This window comes from Netta rufina, assembly GCF_964035555.1.
Source record: "Netta rufina genome assembly, chromosome: 24".
In the NCBI taxonomy this organism is placed as follows: domain Eukaryota; kingdom Metazoa; phylum Chordata; class Aves; order Anseriformes; family Anatidae; genus Netta; species Netta rufina.
Genome location: NC_140148.1, coordinates 5,543,427 through 5,563,715, shown reverse-complemented (window position 1 = coordinate 5,563,715; position 20,289 = coordinate 5,543,427). Strand labels below are relative to the sequence as shown.

At 42.3% G+C, this 20,289-nt stretch overlaps 1 protein-coding gene across 1 annotated transcript in view; it reads right to left on the bottom strand.

The window, feature by feature from the left end:
• Positions 1-20,289, bottom strand: part of MYO1D (myosin ID) — a gene marked incomplete at both ends in the record, with an annotated part of 155,240 nt that overhangs the window by 127,380 nt on the left and 7,571 nt on the right. The window lies entirely within an intron of this gene.

Genomic DNA, 20,289 nt, shown 5'->3' with positions numbered 1-20,289 from the left:
ATTTTTTCTTGTATTTTGTTTTGTATTGTAAAAGTTTTGCGTTGCCTAATGGCAATTTGGATCAGAACTGCAGTGAAATTCCCTTTTCGCCACCTTTCTCCCAGCCTCTCCCTCAGCAGCAGCTGCCCCGGATCATAAACCCTACAGGCCCTACAGAAACAAAATTCAGTACATGTATCAGTGCTGAACAGGGCCAGGAAACATGCAAGATTTGTTCTTTTAATTAAAGAGTAACTGATGTTTTACAGAAAGTTTGTTTTAGAAATAAAGATGTGGAGTTACTTGTAGTAAAAAAATAAAAAATAATAAAAAAAATAACTACAACATTTTCAGTTGAAGCCATAAATCTGACCTTGCAGACTTGCCACCAGGACTTTTTTCCTCCTCACTGAAAGGGACAACTTCAGAAAGGGGAGAAGGAACCAACACGGGAACTCGTCAAACATCCTTGTGGATATGGCAGTACAACAGACCAGATAAGCAAATGGATTTGCACAAGTTAAGTATTTCACTTTATATTCTTTGAATGAAAAAACATCTGAGAAATAGGAGTGCTGGAGTGTTGTTACTTATGCATTCATCATTCAGAGTAAAAGGAGTGAATTTCTAAATGCCAGCTGTATCGAGTTGTTAAACAATGGTGTTTCAAAGAAAACATTAGCAATATGGAAAAGGACTTAAATGGTTTAATTATTAAAACAGATTACTTGATTTATATGCCACTTTTTTGCTGTTTGTTTTAAATTATCATCAGAGAGACTGTTAATTTACTTCCTTTGGATTTTACATATATTTTCTGTCCAGATAGCTCCCACACTGGGGCTGAAAACAATTCAAACAGTACTGTGAGACAACAGAAATACCACATAATTAATATGCAAATAACCTGTAAAATATCTATAGCTCATCTTCCACAAGCCAAGACAACTTTGACCACACTGTCAGGTTTTAGCTCTGGCACAATGAAACTCAGAAGCCTGTTGAATGATTTAAAACAGGACCTTTTCAGAAGATGCATCAGCCTAAGAATTCAGGCCACCTCCTGCTTCTGTTACGCATCTTTTGTTAGGTAATGAGCATTAGTTATCCACCAACACCAGAAGTCAGCACAGTGCTACACTGCTTACCAAAAAGTTTATAGACAAAATTTTCAGCAACCAGTAATTTAACTAAGAGCACAATTTGAGCCTAGGGTGGTGGTCAAGTGCATGCTCTCAGCTTTGGCAGATCTATTTAGACACTCAAAAACAGCAGCATATAGTATGATTGCACAGCTGTCTATTTCCTGGATTATCATGTTAATTTTTGACACATGTAACAAAGTAGTTGGCCCAGTTTTAAAGCAGGCTCTTATACGAAATGACCTCCACAGGTCTCACTCAAAGAAAATTGCTCTATGGCTATAAAAGCATGGAGTAGCTTCAAATATCGGCTGAAAGTAAATGTTATTTCTGATTATAATAGCACAGGTTTTCAAATTAAATTTGCTATCAGCCTTATTTAAATTAATGTTTTTTGTTGTTGTTTTTTGCTTTTTTTTTTTTTTTTTTTTTTTTTTTAAGAAATCAGCTTAATTAAGTGTTCAGAGCTATGATCTATCCTCCTCCAAATGCAGCAATGTTTTTCTTTTCTTCCTGTGAGTAATCAGCTTCTAAGCCCTTGCAGAACAGCAACATACTGCAACAAAAAACAAAGAAACACACTCAGTCAAGAGCCTTCATTTCTCTGGCCATCTCAAACTGTCAAACACTTTAAACCTTTAAATACATACATACATATGTATATATATATAAAATCTTCATCTATTGGATGGATAAATTCTTTCATATGTTATTTTTCTACATCTGTTAAATTCAAGATTTAGAGATTATCTTTTCTACATTCACCTCATTGTCTCTTCTGCCACAGGGATATCTCAATCTCACTTGTACTTTTGGAATAATATAGATCTTACCAAATTGGTAATAGTTAGAAACTCAGAAACATTCGTTTATCAACTCCCACTTAGTAATCATTTTCCAGCAGGCAATAACAAGCAGGGGAAATAGATCCACTGCCAGTTTACCAAGGATTTATGAAAGCAATGGAGCATCTCAAGCTTCACAAACTATTTTGTTTTGTTACTTGGAAAGCTTTAGCAACCCACACGTTTAAGATGTCTGCTAGCTCTCCATAGTTGAAGACAATTACTGCCAACCAATATACATCAATACACAGACATCATGACTTCAGTTCTGCAAAATCCATATAAATTGCATACCTATCTGATGGGAAATAGAAGCAAGGATGAAATCCTCACCTCAAAGTGGCCTTCTGTTATCTAACTAAATTCTGTTTGGATCTATCTCAAGCATAGCACCGCTCTCCACGTTTATTAAATAAAAAATTTAATCCCACAACATTTGCAACTTTCGTTTTGAATGTTTGCTATACTATGATGCAACAGTTTGTGCTACAATGGTGTACGTGTATGCATGAACACACACACACACACACACACCAAGTACAGCATTTTTATGGTTGTTAAATGTATATATAAACTGCCAAGGTTAACATTTACATGAGGCTCCTCCTAGCACATATTGCACAGACGCCTCTGGCTGGCTTGTAACCAAATCTATTGATAAAATAAGCATTTATAAAACTAAGTAAGAAAATACAACTCTAGCTTTTGGATATGCTGAAATGGTTTGATGGACTTACAGATAAAGACAGGGTTCAAGCGTTTCGTTCACAGCACTTTCATGCACTGCCAACAAAATTATTACAAATCCCGGTTTTGTCAAAAGGACAGTGGAATGCATTTATGAAACGGCTCTTTTCCTCATGAATATATTTAAGAGAGACTTACAGGAAAAAGAATAATGCTTAGTTATTTCCTGTTCACATCTTTGTCCTTTGAGTAAGAGAACAAAGGAATTTGACACCTCATATCTATACTCATCTTGAGCACCCCTTCTTTGGCCTTTTAACTGGAGTCCAGACTGTCATTAGCAGTTAAGGAAATAGTCCTACATATACAAAAATCAGAAGCTTTGATAAGTTGCTGCTAAAGTGCACAGGTTATTAATGCTGATAAGCAATCACCAAGAAATAAGGTTGGTTGTTAACACCATATCTTCACTTCTCTCAAAGTCCCATGCTACATTAGATAAAAAAAACAGGTAATTAACATCTTCTACTTCTCTCTCATGCTAGCTAGCTTTATCTTTTGAAGATGCTTGTGCAGTGAAATTTCTGTCCAAGTCTAAAGGAGTTCCAGCTCAGCAGTGAAAACACCAATGGATCAGGCAAAAAAGCCGTGCTCAGAGCAGGCAAAAACCCTCCTAAAATCTGCAGTAACCTGATACAAGAAAAATCCTTTCCATAGTTCAAATCTGTTGATGTGACCTCAAGCAGGACAGACCAGAGATCCAAGATGGTTCAAAGCCATTTGAAGTGGCAGTTCACCCTGGAAATATCACATCTGGGCTGGGTCTCATGTAATTCTCGAGAACAATAGGTACCCCAGGAGCCAAAGACGTGTGCCAGTATGAGATCCCTGCGTGGCCTCCACACGCACTAAGCGGAAGCCCTAAAACAGAGAGAGGATTGATACATTAAAATAAAGCAAAAAAACCTGCACAGATGTTCAGCAATGACAGCTGATGATTTCCCCTCTGCCAGTTAGAGCTGCTTTACCAGCATTATTCATCAAATTCTTTCTCTTTCTTGCTTTGGGTCAGGGTGGAAAGAAGAGGAGAAAGACAGGAGGGAAAGCAGACCAAAGTGCAACTCCATCACCTCAGGTTTGTAGAGTTGTTTTTACTTTTAAGTTAAAAAAGTCAAACTATTTACTGTCGTTCCACAAGTCACTGGCAACTCATTATCACAATAACCATATCTATTTCCTCTAATGTATTTAATTTAAATAGAGAGAGACAAAACTGCTTATAATATTTAAAACAAAAGCCTGATAACATTTTGTGGAGTCCTACTAACATTTCCTTGCTTTTACTGACTGTACCTTCTTCCTCCCATGGCATCCCTGAGCCTCCCGTGTGTCTTCTAGAAGCTCACTGAACTGCTGGCTGGTATCATGCAGCATCCTCTAACTCTCCCCTGCCTCTGATCCATGACCTTGCAATTTACAGCACATTATTCATCTGTAAATGAAGGGCTCAGCATTTTGTGGAACAGCATTCCACCCATGAGGTGATACAGGCATCTTCAGCAGGAGAATTTCCTCCCCGATTTGTACCCTCACAGATGTTATGAACCTTGCTGTTACAGAAAGGCAACTTCTGCAACATCTTCAGCATCTTCATGATGCACTCTGGGGAGATGCCTGCTCTGCAGGCCAGCTGGCCAGCACCAAAGAGCCCACAAGCACAGGGCCCACGCTAGCTCCTGGCATGCAGAGGTACTGTGAGCCTGGGACAGGGATCCTTTTCCGTGGGTCTTTGCAAATACACACTCGAGAGCTCTCTAACAGATCAATACAGCCAGCTGAGCCCACACCATGGCTGCCTGCACTGGGCACCATAATGTAAGCCAGGTTACATTTTTTAATTTCTGAATAGCCTGCAGGACAGTGCCAGCTTGCCAAAAAGTGTAAGGAGCACTTCCAGTCTGCCAGCACCACATCTGGGTTAACTGGCATGCTGCCACACAGCTTCACCCAGTCACATACAGATATATCAAGCCCAAAATTTCATCAACTGCAGTATCACTGGAAACCTGGTGAATGAAGAGCGCCTAACAGTGCGAGCAGTGCAGATGCAGGGATTTACCTCCCATGGGAGCGTGGCAGCAATGGGCAGCAGCTGGCTGCTGTGAGGGAAGCACCAGCACAGCTCCTCACCACCAGAGCAGCCGGGGGTCTCTTTACTGACAACACAAGGCACCATTTCAGTTTCTAGTAAACGTGTATCATCATAGAATCACAGCATGCTTTGGGATGGAAGGGACCTTAAAGCCCATCCAGTGCCTCCACCTGCCATGGGCAGAGCCCCCTGCCCCCAGCTCCATCCAGCCTGGCCTTGGGCACCCCCAGGGCTGGGGCACCCACAGCTCCTCTGGGCCTGGGCCAGGGCCTCACTGCCCTCAGAGCAAAGAGTTTCTCCCTAATATCTCATCTCAATCTCCCCTTTTTCAGTTTAAAGCTATTCCCCCTTGTCCTGTCACTGCACCCCAACAAACAGTCCCTCCCCAGCTTTCCTGCAGCCCCCTTCAGGCCTTGACAGGCCCCTGGGAGCTCTCCCCAGGGACTTCCCTTCCCCAGGCCAAACCCCCCCCAGCTCTCAGCCTGGCCCCACAGCGGAGCTGCTCGAGCCTCCAAGCATCCTCACAGCCTCCTCTGGACCCTCTCCAACAGTTCTGTGTCTTGCTGGTGCTGGGGGCCCAGAGCTGAACGCAGGCCTTCAGGGGGAGTCTCACCTTTGATCCTTGTAGTTCCCTTCCAACTTGGACATTCTGTGATTCATGAGAAATATACACACAACATTAAACACTACTTCTACAAACAAGGGAGACTTCCGTGAAGTTGGGATTTCTTTCAAAGGCTCACAAACAGGTGGTCCTTTCGTTTTGTTAAGGGAAACCTCTGGAAGGTAAACTAACACAATCACAACTATGACAGGCTTCACACAGCGCTGCACAACTGCTAACATGCAAACCAACACACAGCACACACCAATACGGTATGTTTAAAAGCTACATCAAAGTGTGCAACTGGTTGTTTGAACACCAGCTCTTGCAGCACCTGTTTCACCACAGCACTGACACCTTCATAAACATGTAATTATCACACAAAGGCTAAGAAGGGCATGTGTGATATTTTCACTACACACTAATCACCTGTAAACAGTGTATAACAAAGCAAAGGTATCTGAAGAAAAGATTACTGTGAAAGGTATCTGAAGAAAAGGTTACTGTGAAAGCTGCTAAGCTGTATCACCACATCAGCCAAGCAGTGGTACCCATTTTTAAAGTACAGCTTGTTGGATGATAATTACTTCAATACTCCTGCAACTATTGGGACTTATCTTCATTGTTTGCTCAGAAATAACACCTAGTTGCACAAGCACACTGCTGTTTGAAAAATTTCTGCAACCATTAAAATGACCCAGAGAAATAATAAAAATTTTGCACGGCATCAGTTCCTCTCATACAAACTGAAAGGACTGGCAAAATACCTAAATAGATTAAAGAACACATTAAATCAATGTAGTAGCCTATCAATCTAGTAGCCTATATTAGAAGATTGCAAGCCTTTATTAGTCTCTGCTCATTTACAACAGCACCTTTCTTACTGCTTCATGAAACCTGGAACTGGTTCATGGCCCCCTCCTGTTCCTCTCCCTCCCTTCCTCCCTCCCACTGTATCTATCCCTAATAAAAAAGGGCAAGGTTAACAAAAAAGCTAGATACAACCATCTTTACACCACTACTACAAGCAATAGAGACCGAAGTCCAGCTAGGCTTTGATTTTCAGCCCTGGTCAGCCACAAGTCAGGCAGGTGGTCTTCATTAGCACTCCCATCATTAAAACCCCCCAGCAAGTTCACATGCAGGGTCAGAGGAATGAGATAACCCATGCAGACGGGCTTGGGCTCAAAACAGCCAAGCAAGCAGTTGTTTGTATACATGCCATTAACCGGTCACCGGCCAAGTGCAGCCAGCACATGCAGATCTACAGCAGCAAGGGCGATTCAGGAGCAAAACGAGCTGCAACGCGAGCAAAGACAGTTTATTAGCTGTGACCATGGAACCAGCCAGACAAGCAAGCAGGATTTTTGGCAGCGCTGCTTACTGTGGGATCAAGGTATTATTTCAACTATTGACAGATTATTCAGTGAGGCATCCAAACAAAAGTCTGTTTCAAAGAAAAAAGTCTGACATTATAGAAAGACAGATGCTGCCAGGCGCTCCCAGGCAGAACTGCAATTACAGACACTGCCTTCTTCACAGCTGGCACTCGATCTATAATCATAATAAAAAGTAGGACATTAAAAGAACAAGCATCCTGTGCAGATCTGTAGGAAATGAATACAATAAAAGCAGCTGTGAAATAGCTCCAGTACCTGTGGACCAAGAAACCCTCCATCTTATAAAGACCCCTACCTTTCTGCACAGCAACATAAGCTGGAGCCAGGCCTGCACTTTCAGTACAGCCGGCATAACTTTGGAAATCAGCCCCACAGCCAGTACACCCAAGGCTTGGTTCATCCCTGCAGTGCCCGATAAACCTGTAGCAAGTATATGGCAAGCATTTTGCCCATATACTGCTAATCTGACCTTTGCCAAGAATACAGCTGATACAGCCTCACAAAGTAACATTAGAACTGCAGATGGGGATAAATCCTTTCAGCAAGTTAATTCCTCCAACACTGACATTGTCTTAGGGCTGAGATGTTGGGTGAAACATTCACAAAGGTATCAAGATGAGAACGCAGGGCTGTTCTTATTTTTACAGCAGTGGGGTCTTGGTGCCTGCTGGTTCTCCACAACCTCTCTTGCTGTTCTTCCCAGGCCACCTCAGTGAGACGAGCCTCCTCATATGCTGTGCCCATGAGGGCTGAACCCAAGGTCTTCCTGTGAGCCCTGTCCAGCAACATGAGCACAAATGCTGCCGTACTCAGAGGAAACCAAAGCTTACATTGAACACAGTAGTAAAACAACATCTGAAGAGTTCATACAAATCATAACATGAGTTAAAAGCATAAAAAGGAAGTAAGATTCCAAAACAGGATTAGACACTAATGCGAAACTCCAAGATGCATTCATGAACACAGTCAGAAGTCTTAGCTGTTCCTGATACAATCTAGCTCTAGTCAAGCTTTGCTTTCCCAGAATCTGAGTGTGCAAGGAAGGGGTCAAGAAGGAGCCAATGGAGAGCTGCTTTCCAGAACCTTCCCTGACACTGCACTAAGGCACAGTTTCTCCAAAACTTAAAATGTGTCCAGGATCTTGAGAAATCCGGCAGTGTACTTCAGAGAACACAGAACTTCCTGTGCCAGACGTTTTCTCCCACTTCTGGCTCCAGCTTACAGCAATGAGCAGAGCACAGGTCCTGAGCCACCACCTCTTGCAGTGCCAGCACGTCGCTGCTCTGCCCGTGGACCCTCTCACCAAGTGCTAGAGCCTGTCTGAAAGCTGTCCAGTGTACAGTATTTGCTGCGTGACGTTCCAGAGGCCACTAAGAAGGCAACTTGCCTTTAGCAAACAAACGTTTAAAATTCTGATTCTATCTAAGTCCCCCTCCCAATAACATCAAATAGTTTAAGGATTCCCTAAATGGAAATACAACTAATACAAGGCTTAAAGGTCATTGCAGAGGAAAACTGTATGCAACAAGAAACACCCAGTCAATTCCACACAAGTTATTCCACACCGCCTTGACTTCATTGAGGGAGGGAGGGGAAGGATTAAAAAAAAGAGGGGGAAGAAAATAAAGGAAAAATGAAGTTGCTGGTCAAAGGAAATTTGAGGAGGTTCTTAGCAATTCTTTTCAGTATCAGGAAAAAGGATTTAAAACCAGCTCAGCTGTAGCTGCTGAGCAAGCAGTACTGGACCTCTTGATTCTCCGTGCCCATCCTTGAGGATGGGTTCGATGCCTGCTCCTCCTGGGTGAAGGCACATGGTATTGCTCCCAGGCCACACGCTGCACAGTACGCTCCGTGCCGATGTCAAGTGGCACCTCTTGGAATCTTTCTTCAATGGCAAGACACACAGGAGCTGCAAGCTGCAGCCAAAGCACTTTGGATACTGCGAAAGCAGAAGGCTTTTCTGATTGCTTTCTGATTTTCCCCGAGTGTTGGCACTCAGGACAAACAACAAAGTGACTGGAAGGGAATGCAGTTGTTGTGATACAGTAAATAAGGAAACTCACATTTATAAACACACCTCACCTCTGTCAGTTCTCTATGCACTGATACTTTGAGTGTTACTGCCACATCAGAGACCACAGCAAGTTTTAAATTGCTTCCTTGTTAGAATCATTGCTTTGGGGCCATATAATTATGTCTTATATAGTACTGCCTCTATCCAAATTAACAGAAGCTTTCTGACTTTCTGGAGAAAACAAGTTGCTTTAAGATATTAAGTAAATGTAATAAACTCTTTAACCCTACCAATCTCTCAACTGTTTCAGATGTGTGATATGCCTTTATTTATATACATATATTTAAGTAAAAGCATCTGCCTGATGGTTATTTGCACTACAAACAACAACTATCATATGTGGCTGTGAAATGTGACTTTGAAAAATCATGTGGCCTAGATGTTTATTATTTTTAAGCTCCCATGATAGTCTGCATTTACTACAGATAAAAAGCAAATCGTCTTTTCACAAAGCTCAAATATTCTTCCCTCGAATTACTCAAAACAAGTACCTTACAGTCAACATCAAGACAGTACAACTGATGAGCGTAAGCATACACAAGCCAAAAGGAAACCAAATTACTAAGGAAAATGAAATTACATCCTGTTAGACTAATAGCTTGTCTGTTTGCAGAAAGATCAAACAACAGACTATCATTTTGTACAAGGAAAAAACACTTATTCTGACACACAGAGCCTTTGGTGGCTGTCTATTTCTGTCTGCTGACCACTTTTCCTTTCAGAACAGCTTTAGTAAGAAAACAGCATACATGTTAACATTTCTGCTTGTTAAGGAATTAAGAACACAGGACAACCATGACTCAAACCAGTGCTGTCACTGAGAGCGCAGCTTGCATTTGTCTTGCATCTCAGGCAGTAGCAGCATTACATAAACATTCAGCAGCCGTTTTTTGTCCTCCTACCTAACCACTGCAGTAAGAGAGAGGCTGAAAGTTTTCAAGAGCACACAAAGTTTAGGTTCAGGTAAGTGCTTTCTGCACTAAACAGAGCCTCAGTAAAATAAACAAGCTTCCATTAAATTTATGGATGCACCAATAAATTGCTGGCCAACAACGAGCGATTAGAAAAGCAAAATGCTGGTAATCTACTCCTGAAGTCAAAACTAAATTTCTGTTCATGTTCAAAACAAAACTGAACTGCAGAAACGTGGAAAATGTGGAGCTTTTGAATCAAAAATAATTCATGTCTCAAATGTTGCTAAAATTATCACTAACTAATTCTCCCGTATCACTCACCTCCCATGAAGCTTTTAATCATGGGTTACTGCCTCACTACATTTAAAAAGCTCAAATCTTCATCCAGAACACTACTAAAGAAATCTCTCAGACGAGCCCAGTCATTTTTCCACCTTCAGTAAGATTACTGCAAGAACATTTGAGAAATTCAGTTTGGCAAACTGATGCACCACTTTATCCTGCACAGCTTCATTTACTGCAGTGAGGTTACAGCATCTATCCTGAGTTATTTGCAATGCCAGTCCATATTTCTTGAAAAATTAAACTCAGGGATAAAGCTATAGCTGTCACCATGTCAATTCAGAGGGATATTTTATTTCATATCCGTAACTACGTGCACTGCATTCTCTTAAGCAAGAAGCACTGGTTCTTTCAACATTTAACAAGGGCCTAAATAAACGTCAGTTCCACATTCCCACTTGGATGGTAAACAACTAGGGAGAGATACAAAAAAAAAAAAGTAGCTTTCAGTACTGGAGCTCTTGCTGCAGTAAAAGTTTGAGACAGGAGACAGCACGAGAAAGTGTTATGGTAGATAAAATCTGATTCTAACTCCTCAGATTAACAGTTCACTCCATGGCAGCAAAGACTTTCTCAGTCTCTCTCCACCTGCCAAAATAAATTTACTGCCATTTAAGGCTGTTAAAATTTTTCCCTGATTAATCACTGCTTCTCGGCAACATCTGCCCCAGCCGGGTGTATTGCTGGCGCTGGTCAGCCCGTGCAGCACGCTACACGAGCATGGCCGTGCCGACAGCCTGGCGCACCAGCAGCCGCGGGGAGCCGAGCAGCAGGGGCTTTGCAGGGTGGAGCGTGTGTGGTAACAATAATAGGGCTGAAAAGCACAGGCCCCCCACACAATACAGGCAGACCAGGTCCCGTGGTGCTCAGCAGGCAGCATGCTGCTAAAATCACTTCCCTCTCCTTCAACAGAAGGGATGGAAACGGAGAGGAACGGACCCATTTAGGCCTCCTGTGGGTCACCCTGCTGCTGGAGCCCTGAGAGAGCACTAAGGCAATGATAACAAATCACCTTTTAAGAAGTAAGAGCCATAATGTCTCGTGGTAATTCTGTAAATTATAGAAGCCCCAGAAGAAGCTAAAAGGCTATTTTCTTCCTGGAAATACAAAGTTCACACCTTTATTTAGGCTCTACTGTTTAGCCTTACTTACTTAATCCATGAGTGTCGATGGTTGCCTCCCATTTAACCTTTTAATTAACCTCAAAGGCAGCTCTTCTTTGAACACCCTCAGATGCACATGCAGCAAAGACAGCTGCTTCTGGCTCCAAACACCTCACAACAAGAGAGCCCAGAGGACAAAGATGTCAGCAGCAAGGTGCTGGGAGAGGGAAAAATAGGAAAGACTGCCTCAAGCAGACAAAAAGCTGTAACTAAAAATCTTTTAGCTTCCTCCATTCCAGTTACATGCTCCCATTTATCACACCAGTACTGACAACTTCCACACAAGACCCAGGTGCAACACTGCTATCGGTCATGAATTTTCTGGCAGGAAGCTTTGCACCAGGAATTAGGAACTTGGACCTTCCCATGGGATGTTTCAGTAGATGGTGCTCCCAAAAGAGAATTCAATTCTAGTAGCCAGGCTACCGTTTCCTGTGAGTTATCAGACCAGCTGCTTGCTCTCTGAGGAATCCACATAGCACAACTTCCAGATTAAAAGCATTGTGCCCCTAGTTCTCTCATGCACCATGCAGCTGCGTGCCAGGCTACCAACACAAAACCAGGTCCTTGCTGCAGCTGCGGTTTTGCAACGGCAAAACTACCATTGAAACAGAGATAACCCAGGGACTGTCTAGGAAATTAAAAACCAGCACTGGTGTGGCACACGCTAATTAACCACCAGTATTCCCACAGGCTGCTGCATGCAGGATGAGTCTGAGGTCTACAGAAACCAGCCAGCAGGTAAGAGACAATGACAGGAATAACAAGTTATTGCTTTCTGGAAGATGACCTTGGGCAATTTCCACTCCCAGTTATAAAACCAAGGCAGATGGGAGGGCAGGGTAGCAGCAGCAACACTAATGGAGCCACGCTCCAAATTCATTTGGGGCATTTGTCTTTGTTTACGTGGAAGAATGGAGGAAGAGAGAGAAACCTCATGAATACAGGTTCAGTTAATGTTCAGTGGCTACTGGGCAAAATACTAAGTAGCCTAAACAACACACACTGTAATGGCATGTCCTATATTTTTGCTATACATGGGTCCTGGTAAATGAGTCATTTCTGGAGAAAATCCCAAACTGCTCTATTAGCACAGTCATCTCTGTGCATATAAAGGAAGGAACTAAGTGCACAACAACAACAAAAAAAACAAACACCTCTGTGTTAACAGATGTTGTCCAAATTTGTCAGGGAACTGCCGGCTGGACAACTTTAAAGCAAATATTAAGGTCACAAGACAATTTTGTACATGGAATAAGAGGTACAATATCATACACTATCTTTGAATGTATGATCTAATGAAGATTTCATGAGAGCCCAAAATACACGCAGTCAGGATTTGGTAAGAAAGCAGGTCAAACTGAGACAAGCAGATGCTATTTACTTAATAGGAAGGTGATTTATTATTGCTATTTTGACTTCTCTCTGATATAACTTCACGGAAATCCAGCAAGAAAAACCCAAGCCACATGCAGAATGGCTACTTACACTCTGCAACCATGAAATCCAAAAAACAAGAGTGACAAACTGTAGTGGGATCCAGAAGCACCAGAAATGATTAATAGCATGCATAATTACAGAACATAACAGCAAAGCAAACACTTCACACCAGGGTAACACAAGCGATGCTTCTGCGGCTTCCCGGGAGTCAAGTGCTAGCTAAACAGCAAGGCCCTCGAGAACATTTTTGAAGACTGACACGTAAGAAAACTGCTCCAGAAAGAAAGCACAACACAAACATACTCAGAAAGGAGCATTTCAGCCCTCCACGAGCTCTCTGATGGGCCAGGCTGGGGTGCAGGGAGCCAGGCAGTGGGATTCAAAGCGGGGAGGGATGGAAGGATGTCTGTCTGTCTGTCAGCCCAGTGAGCTCCAGAGTCACCTTGCACCACCTATTCCCATCCTGGAACGCTTGGGACTCCAAACTGAGAAGCAACAGAATCTTTGACAAGACAAAGGTTCATTTCCAGCAAAACTGGTTTTCTTGACCCAAGCACCCAGGCGTTAGGGACATCCCTTCTGAAAGCATCACACTGAAGTTCCTGGGAAAGTAACTTCTGACATTACTGGCTTGAGAAAATCCTTCCATTGCTGACACCTTCTCTGCATTCACACAGCCTTTCAGTAAGACTCAAAACTACTGTGCTCCTCCGCTCTGACCAAAAGATGCAACTTCAAAGTTAAAATCCCTGGTCCAAAAACTCTGCAGCAGCGCAAGTTAATACAGCAACTGGACAACCCCAGGGGTACTGATAGCAGTACTGAGGAAGGAGGTAAACACAAGGCCAGATTAGAGATAGAAATAATATTCAGCACTGCCACTTGAGATTTATTTTACGGGTCTCACAATAACTATTGTTTTTCTTAAAATATATCCCAGAGTAAAATGAATACAACCGTCTTCACTCTTAATAAGAGACATTTTCAGCTTTCATCGCTGTGAAGAGAAGCCTGAAAGCAACCACAGCATATCCCAAAGGCTCAAGTGACAGAAAGCAGAAAACAAAATCTGTATGGTTGAATTTGTCAGTGCTGCTCACTCACCACTTCCACACAGCAAGTGTCCTTACTGAAAGACAGGTTTGTAAACGATATGGGAGAGGATGTTGGTTTTTTTGTTTGTTTGTTTTCCTCCTTGGATTAAAAAGATGAGGGCTATCTGGCAATCACAGCACTGGAGTGCACAGACAGTACCAAGACTCAAGTCAAAACTAGAAAGAAATTGCTATCGACAGTAAAAGGAATTTTCAGTTTGCAAAATATCTATTGCACTCTATTACTCAGAGAATGACAAAACAAAACAGCATTACAAGCTCCCACTATCCATTTGAACACCAAGGGGTGACCAGATGGGTGGGCACAATTGTGTAATTTTTCTACACACTGTTACACAGCAAATTACTTGGGATCTGGCCATTAGTGCTATCAGCTTCTAAATCAAATGCCTCACTAATATAAACAGAGGCTGCTCGCTTATCTTAAACTGTTTTGGGCTAAGACATGCCAATACATCTACATATGAGAGGTCGGTGGGTTGGATTGCCGTGTTTTTGTTTGTTTGTTTTTCCTGCAAGCTTTCCCAGATTGGCTATGAGACTCATAATGCTCATCAAGAAAACCAAGAATTTGGCACTCAAGGGGTAAAATGCTTTGGTGCTGCACAGAGGATCTGAGCGTGGTGTGAGAATTACTACTGGAGCAAGATACCTGACATAAAAGATATGCATAGGTATGGAAGAGCCTTCAAGAAATTTAACACAAGTGTCTTCACAAAAACAGCCCTGGTTCCTTAAACATTTGAACTCTCCAAAGTCTTCCCACATTCCTAGCACAGCATCAAATACACCTACTGACCGAGACAGCCTTTCTGTAAGAACCTGTTAATTTATTCCATCCCACAATTCATGTCAGCTTAATGGTATACAGTAGTAAATATAACCCTAGCAAACTTTTTTCCTTTAATTTAGCCAAAGCACTAAAAAAAAAAAAAAAAAAAAGCCAAAATTCACAGTATTTGACTTATGTCATTTTTTTTTTTTTTTAGATAAAAGGACAATGCAGGGAAAACAGAGGGTTAAAGTGATGAATCAGATGGATTTTAACCATCTAAAAGATTTTGACCCAATTCAATAACTTCCCTGGCTCAACTACAATGAGCTGAACTACAGCTACTACTGAACTACTTTTATAGCTCCCAAGCTAGTTCATACGATAAAACAAGCAAAATTATTCTGATCTGTCTATCCGCACAGGGTCGAGTCACTAATCTTAGTCAGGATCCTCCCAGCAGAGAAGCTGAATTAGCAGTTATGAATCAGCAGCAGGAAGTACTCCCAGGAAGACACCAAGATCTAGACTAGAGTTTTCTCCCAAATTCAGGCATGCAAAAATTTGTGTTGACCACTAACACTACTGATTGCCTACAGTACAGCACCAGAGCCTCAAAACAGTGTGATCACATCAGGGAAGTCCTGAAAAAAGGGAAGATCTATCCACTCGAAGACAGCCATGTCAGTTGTTCCTTTGTGCCGTGAGCACCAGATGCCACCTTGGCTCCTAGATGGGAGGGTCAAAGATTCGGAAACCAGAGAGAAAAGCAAAAAAACAAAAAACAAAAAAAAAAAAAAAAAAAAAAAAAAAAAAAAAACAAAAAACAAAAAAAAAAAAAAAAAAACAAAACAAAACAAAACAAAACAAAACAAAACAAAACAGACAGACACTCTTGAAGCAAATTAAAACATGGAAGTTTACATTACTACACGGTACTCTTCCTTGCATGATGGGGGATGATACAAACCATGTTTTAAAAGACGCTATCTACCCTCAAGTCTTCTTGGCTTTCACACTCCCACCTCCAGAGCAGCCGTCCAGGTCCAGCGGGGCACGAAGCGCACTGCCCCAGGCCCCCCCACTGCTGCCCCCTGAGCAGGGCAATGGTCCCAAAGGAGAGAGAAGCAGCTGAACGGTTTCAGTGAAAAACAAGACTCAGTTTTGACAATAAGCAGCCCCCCCGTAACACTCCAAAAATGTAAGCCCTTAATGGAAAACATGTTTTCTATCAAGTGATTGGAAAAATTAAGCAAAAAATTTGTAATTATTTCAGAATTGTCCAACTTGACTACAGACTCGTATCAAGTCTGGCTTGCACAGTCTTACACCAGGCTTATAAAGATTTACACATATCTATTTTTTCTTGGCTTTTCCTCAAAGTGGTTTAAGCTCAGTATAACTAATAAAGACTCTGAGAATTAGCTGCCAGAGACTGGAGATGTCTAGCTTAGGAATGTCTGCATCCCTGAAAGCCAGGATGCAGTACAGCCCAAAAAACAAGTTAAAAAAAAGGGGGGGGGGGAGAGACAAGATTTCTATTGTTTGTTTTGCTAGAGACATAAATGCTACATTTAATAGGAAAAGGGGAAACGAATATACTCCTTTTTATATACTGATTTCTGCATGTACACACAAACATAAGTGTTCTCGTCACTTAGGTCAGTACATAAACCACATAAAGCAACGTTACTTTCTTACTGCGACACAGATGAAACTCAAAAAAGGAAACACTTTATTATCAAGAGGCATTGTCCACAAAGTAATACATCTAACCCTCAGTCTTATTTTAGAAAGTCTCCCTGGTAATTTGCCTGTGCTTTTGAAAAGCAAGTAATATGTTTTGAATTATAAGAGGTTACAGGGACATTTTTGTGGTAAATTTGGACTTTCATTTGCAAAAAAACCTTCAGTGCTACAGAAATCCTTTCGGAAATAACATTTTTTTGTCATTGCTAAGCACTTTTCAACAAAGTTTAATAGCTACTGTTCCAAGGAGCTGTTTACATCCAGCTTTAAAAGAATACCGGGGTACTTCTCTCCCTGCAAACAAAAGGAAAAGCAGCCTAGCTTCTTTCCAGTATTTTGAGAAGCAAACAAAAGAGATACACACTCTGCATTATGCAGGAGCAACAATCTTCTGAGAAGGCTCACTTAGAGTCCTAGTGCTCAGGCTCTGGTGTTCTGGGCTTTTTCTAGAGCTTTAAATTATACTCAGAGCTCTTCAAGCCTTCTTTCATTAGTTCCCCTGCTCTTTACACCCAGGATCAAGAAGGAACACACCTGCTATTAAGGAGAACAGGAAAATACTATTTCTAGCCTCAGAAGTTTATAAAGCAGCTGGGATATCTAGTTTGTAAACAGTGCATGGGAAGAAGACCTCAAAGAAAGGTAGTCAGATTTTTTCTTTGAAGGTGAAACTTCCTTTAAAATTAATTATTTTAAACAAAATAACCTATTTACTTGAAGTTTAGCAGTATGAATAGAAGAGAAAGTTTTACTGTAAACATCTAAAAGATGCCTAGCCACATGAAAGCTTCATTGTGCTCTTGATAGCCATGATGTAAAAGCCTTTACAGCCACCAGTTTTTGCTGACTGATCTGCCAGACTTCACCATCTCAACATACTGTAGAGGAGCTCTCCCAAAAGAAAGCTGTGTTGTTCATACAGAGGGAAAAGCACATTTTTTGTTGTTTTAGTTTGTTCTTCCTCACTATTCATTGTGAGACAGCCTTTGCTGCCACCCAGTAAGCTGTTAAAATATGCGTTCCCTGTACTCAATTGTCTTGCTTCCTGGATGGAATGATGCAGTGAATTGCTCAAGCCACCTTCAGTTTCCCTACTGTGGCTTTGTCCTAGCCACCATAAATAAAACAGTGCAATGATGAAGGCACTGATGAGTCTGATGCTTACAGTGGAAGACAGGTATTAAATGGGAATCTTTTCTGAAAGTTTCAACTGGCTCCCCAAAGTATAATTCGCCTGAGGGGTAACAATGTATGCCTGCTCTGCATCACAGATTAAGAATCTTTTCATCAGGAGCCTCATTTCAAAAGACTCATTCAAAGGACATCAGAAGTTTCAGTGAAAGACCACGTAGTTGGCTTGATCTAAATAAACAAGATTGCGTGTGTGGAGAGACAAGCACAGAAGTACAAACTTAAAACATTAAGCTTCGGAGATGGAGTTACCCTAAGATAAACATTCACGACTTGGAGCACATCACATTGCACAAGCCAGAGTCCTGCCACAAACCTGCTCGCTCCAAAACTTTTGTTCCACAGGAAGATGCAGCAAGGACTTCAGGCTTCCCAAATGAAGCCACGGCAACCTTAAATGGGAACAGATCACAATACTTCAGTAAACCCTTCTTTACCTGACCAACTTCAGACAGGATAGCATCAGGCAAGGCTCTGTCCAAGCCAAAGAGAACATAAACTCCCCCGGGCACAGATCCCATATGGAACCAGGAAACTACTTGAACAGATCAACACGATAATCAGTGGTTACAGCATACCAAACCTCCTACCATGACAAAGTTTGCGCAGCCTTCATAAATTAGACATTTAAGGAGGGGGCAGTATCTTTGCTGAAATTTATATGGTTCTTCTTCCTTGCCAAAAGGAGCAAAGGAAAAGTACAAAAATGCTTGTCAGATAGCTTTCAGGCAGACCTATTAATGATTTGGTACTGTGGGAGAAACTGATAAACAGTAGAAGGAGATAAACTGTGCTTCTGAGGTCGAACAGGAAAAAGGCAAAGAGATAGGTGAAGCAGATAAAACAGGAAGCAAAAACAATCTCTGTGGATGCACTTTGAACGAGCATGTGCGGGAAAGGGGGGGCTGCCAAGGCCTGAGATGCAAAACAAGCTCAATATCAGCATGAAGGTAACTCTAGGCAAGAGATCCAGCTGTGCACATAGCCCAGACTCAGACCTGATGCAGGAAATAACCCATAACTTTGAGCAGAAGGGGTTGATCAGGTGGGGCAGGCAGAACCACTGCGCTGCTGTCCAGAGGAGCATGCTCAGCCTTGTGGGCAGACCTCGGCCAGGACTAACACGGTGGGGCCGGGGAGGACGCCTCAGCCATCAGCAGCATCAAGAACACACCAACGGCCTCTTCAGCAAGGGGGGCGGTTGGGCAAGGGCTGCATCTGTACAAAGGCACCGACGGTGAGAGAGAGGAGCATCGGGGATGGCCCAGGGGATACCATGGCTATAGAGACACAGCTAGAAAATCAGCAGGAGTAACGAAGGGGCATGCAGCACAGCGCTTTTCAGAGGGATGGTGAGAGTACTGATGCTCTGGAGTACAGCAAGAAACATCCAAGGATGAGAAATGATATGAGGGCACATAAGCAGCTGTCTACAGGTCACATAACTGGTTTAATGTTATGTTTTCACCAAACAGTCAACACATTTTTCTGGGAAGAATGCTCTCCATCAGACAGGATCATACACTTGCTGCTTGCTGAAGTTTCACATCCCTCGAGTCTGCCAGGTCAAAGCAGGCAAATGGCAGCCGCAGGGCAGACCACTGCCAACTTCTAAATCAAGAATGGATGGCCAGCAGCACCACAGCAAGCAGGAACCACGTGGTGCAAAATGCTTCAGCAGACAGGTGAATGGGACACAACGCAACAGTGGTGAGACACGAGCATTCCAATGCTGTTCAGGGAGAAAATTCAAAGTCTGCACAGAAAAACACTCTGAAATCAGAGGGCAAAATAGGAAGTACCATCACTGTCACCAGGTAAAGCAGTAAGAGTAGATATGCCCCGGCACCAGTCACACTTCTACGGATGAGACTGTAAAGTGGAACACTGCAAGAGCATTGATGACAATGAGGATGGGTCCCCTGGCTTATCATTAGCAACTATTTTATTTAAAATATCTTCACATGATCCCCCTTCTTCCTGACTCAGCTTCTCACTGCTGGGTTCTGACAGCATCTGCCCAGGAGTTGGATCCTTGTGGGTCCCTTCCAACAAGGGATATTCTATGATCCATCTAAGTGACTACTTACAAGCAGAACTGGTCCACTGTCCTGTCACAGCCTACAGCAGTTTGGCCCCAGGCAGACCAGGTGAGAATGCTAGCTGAAATAAATCCAAGGAATTCAAAAAACTCATTCCTAGCAAACAGAGAGAGGATCAAATTAATGGTTTAGGTCAGAAGAAGTCTTTTCAACAGCTTAAAATCTAATGCCCCTTTTTTACTCCCGAAGACAGAACAGCCTCACCTCCAAGGTGTTCTTTTAACATTTGGAAGCCTCACGATAAAAACTTATTTCCCCTCCATGGTCTGTTTAACAGAGACAGAAATATCAGTACATGAACACAGCAACGTGAATTGAGGTCTCATCAGATCTAACTGAAAAGCCACGAAAGGAACAGCCATGTTCCAGAAATCGTGACTTTGTTTCTGAGAACTGGAAACAAGTATTTGGTACAAAGTGAAGCACGCCTCCCTTATTTAACAGTCACAGACAAACCTGGGTGCAGCCATCTATTCCTCTTCAAAATCCTTTCATTCAAAATCCCACCCCCCCCTTCAAAATCCTTTCATTCCACAGTGAGATGCAATCCTGACTGAGGGACTGAGAAACAAGAGTGATGATGCAACTGCCAAGTATGTAGCAAGATCCGCAACTATA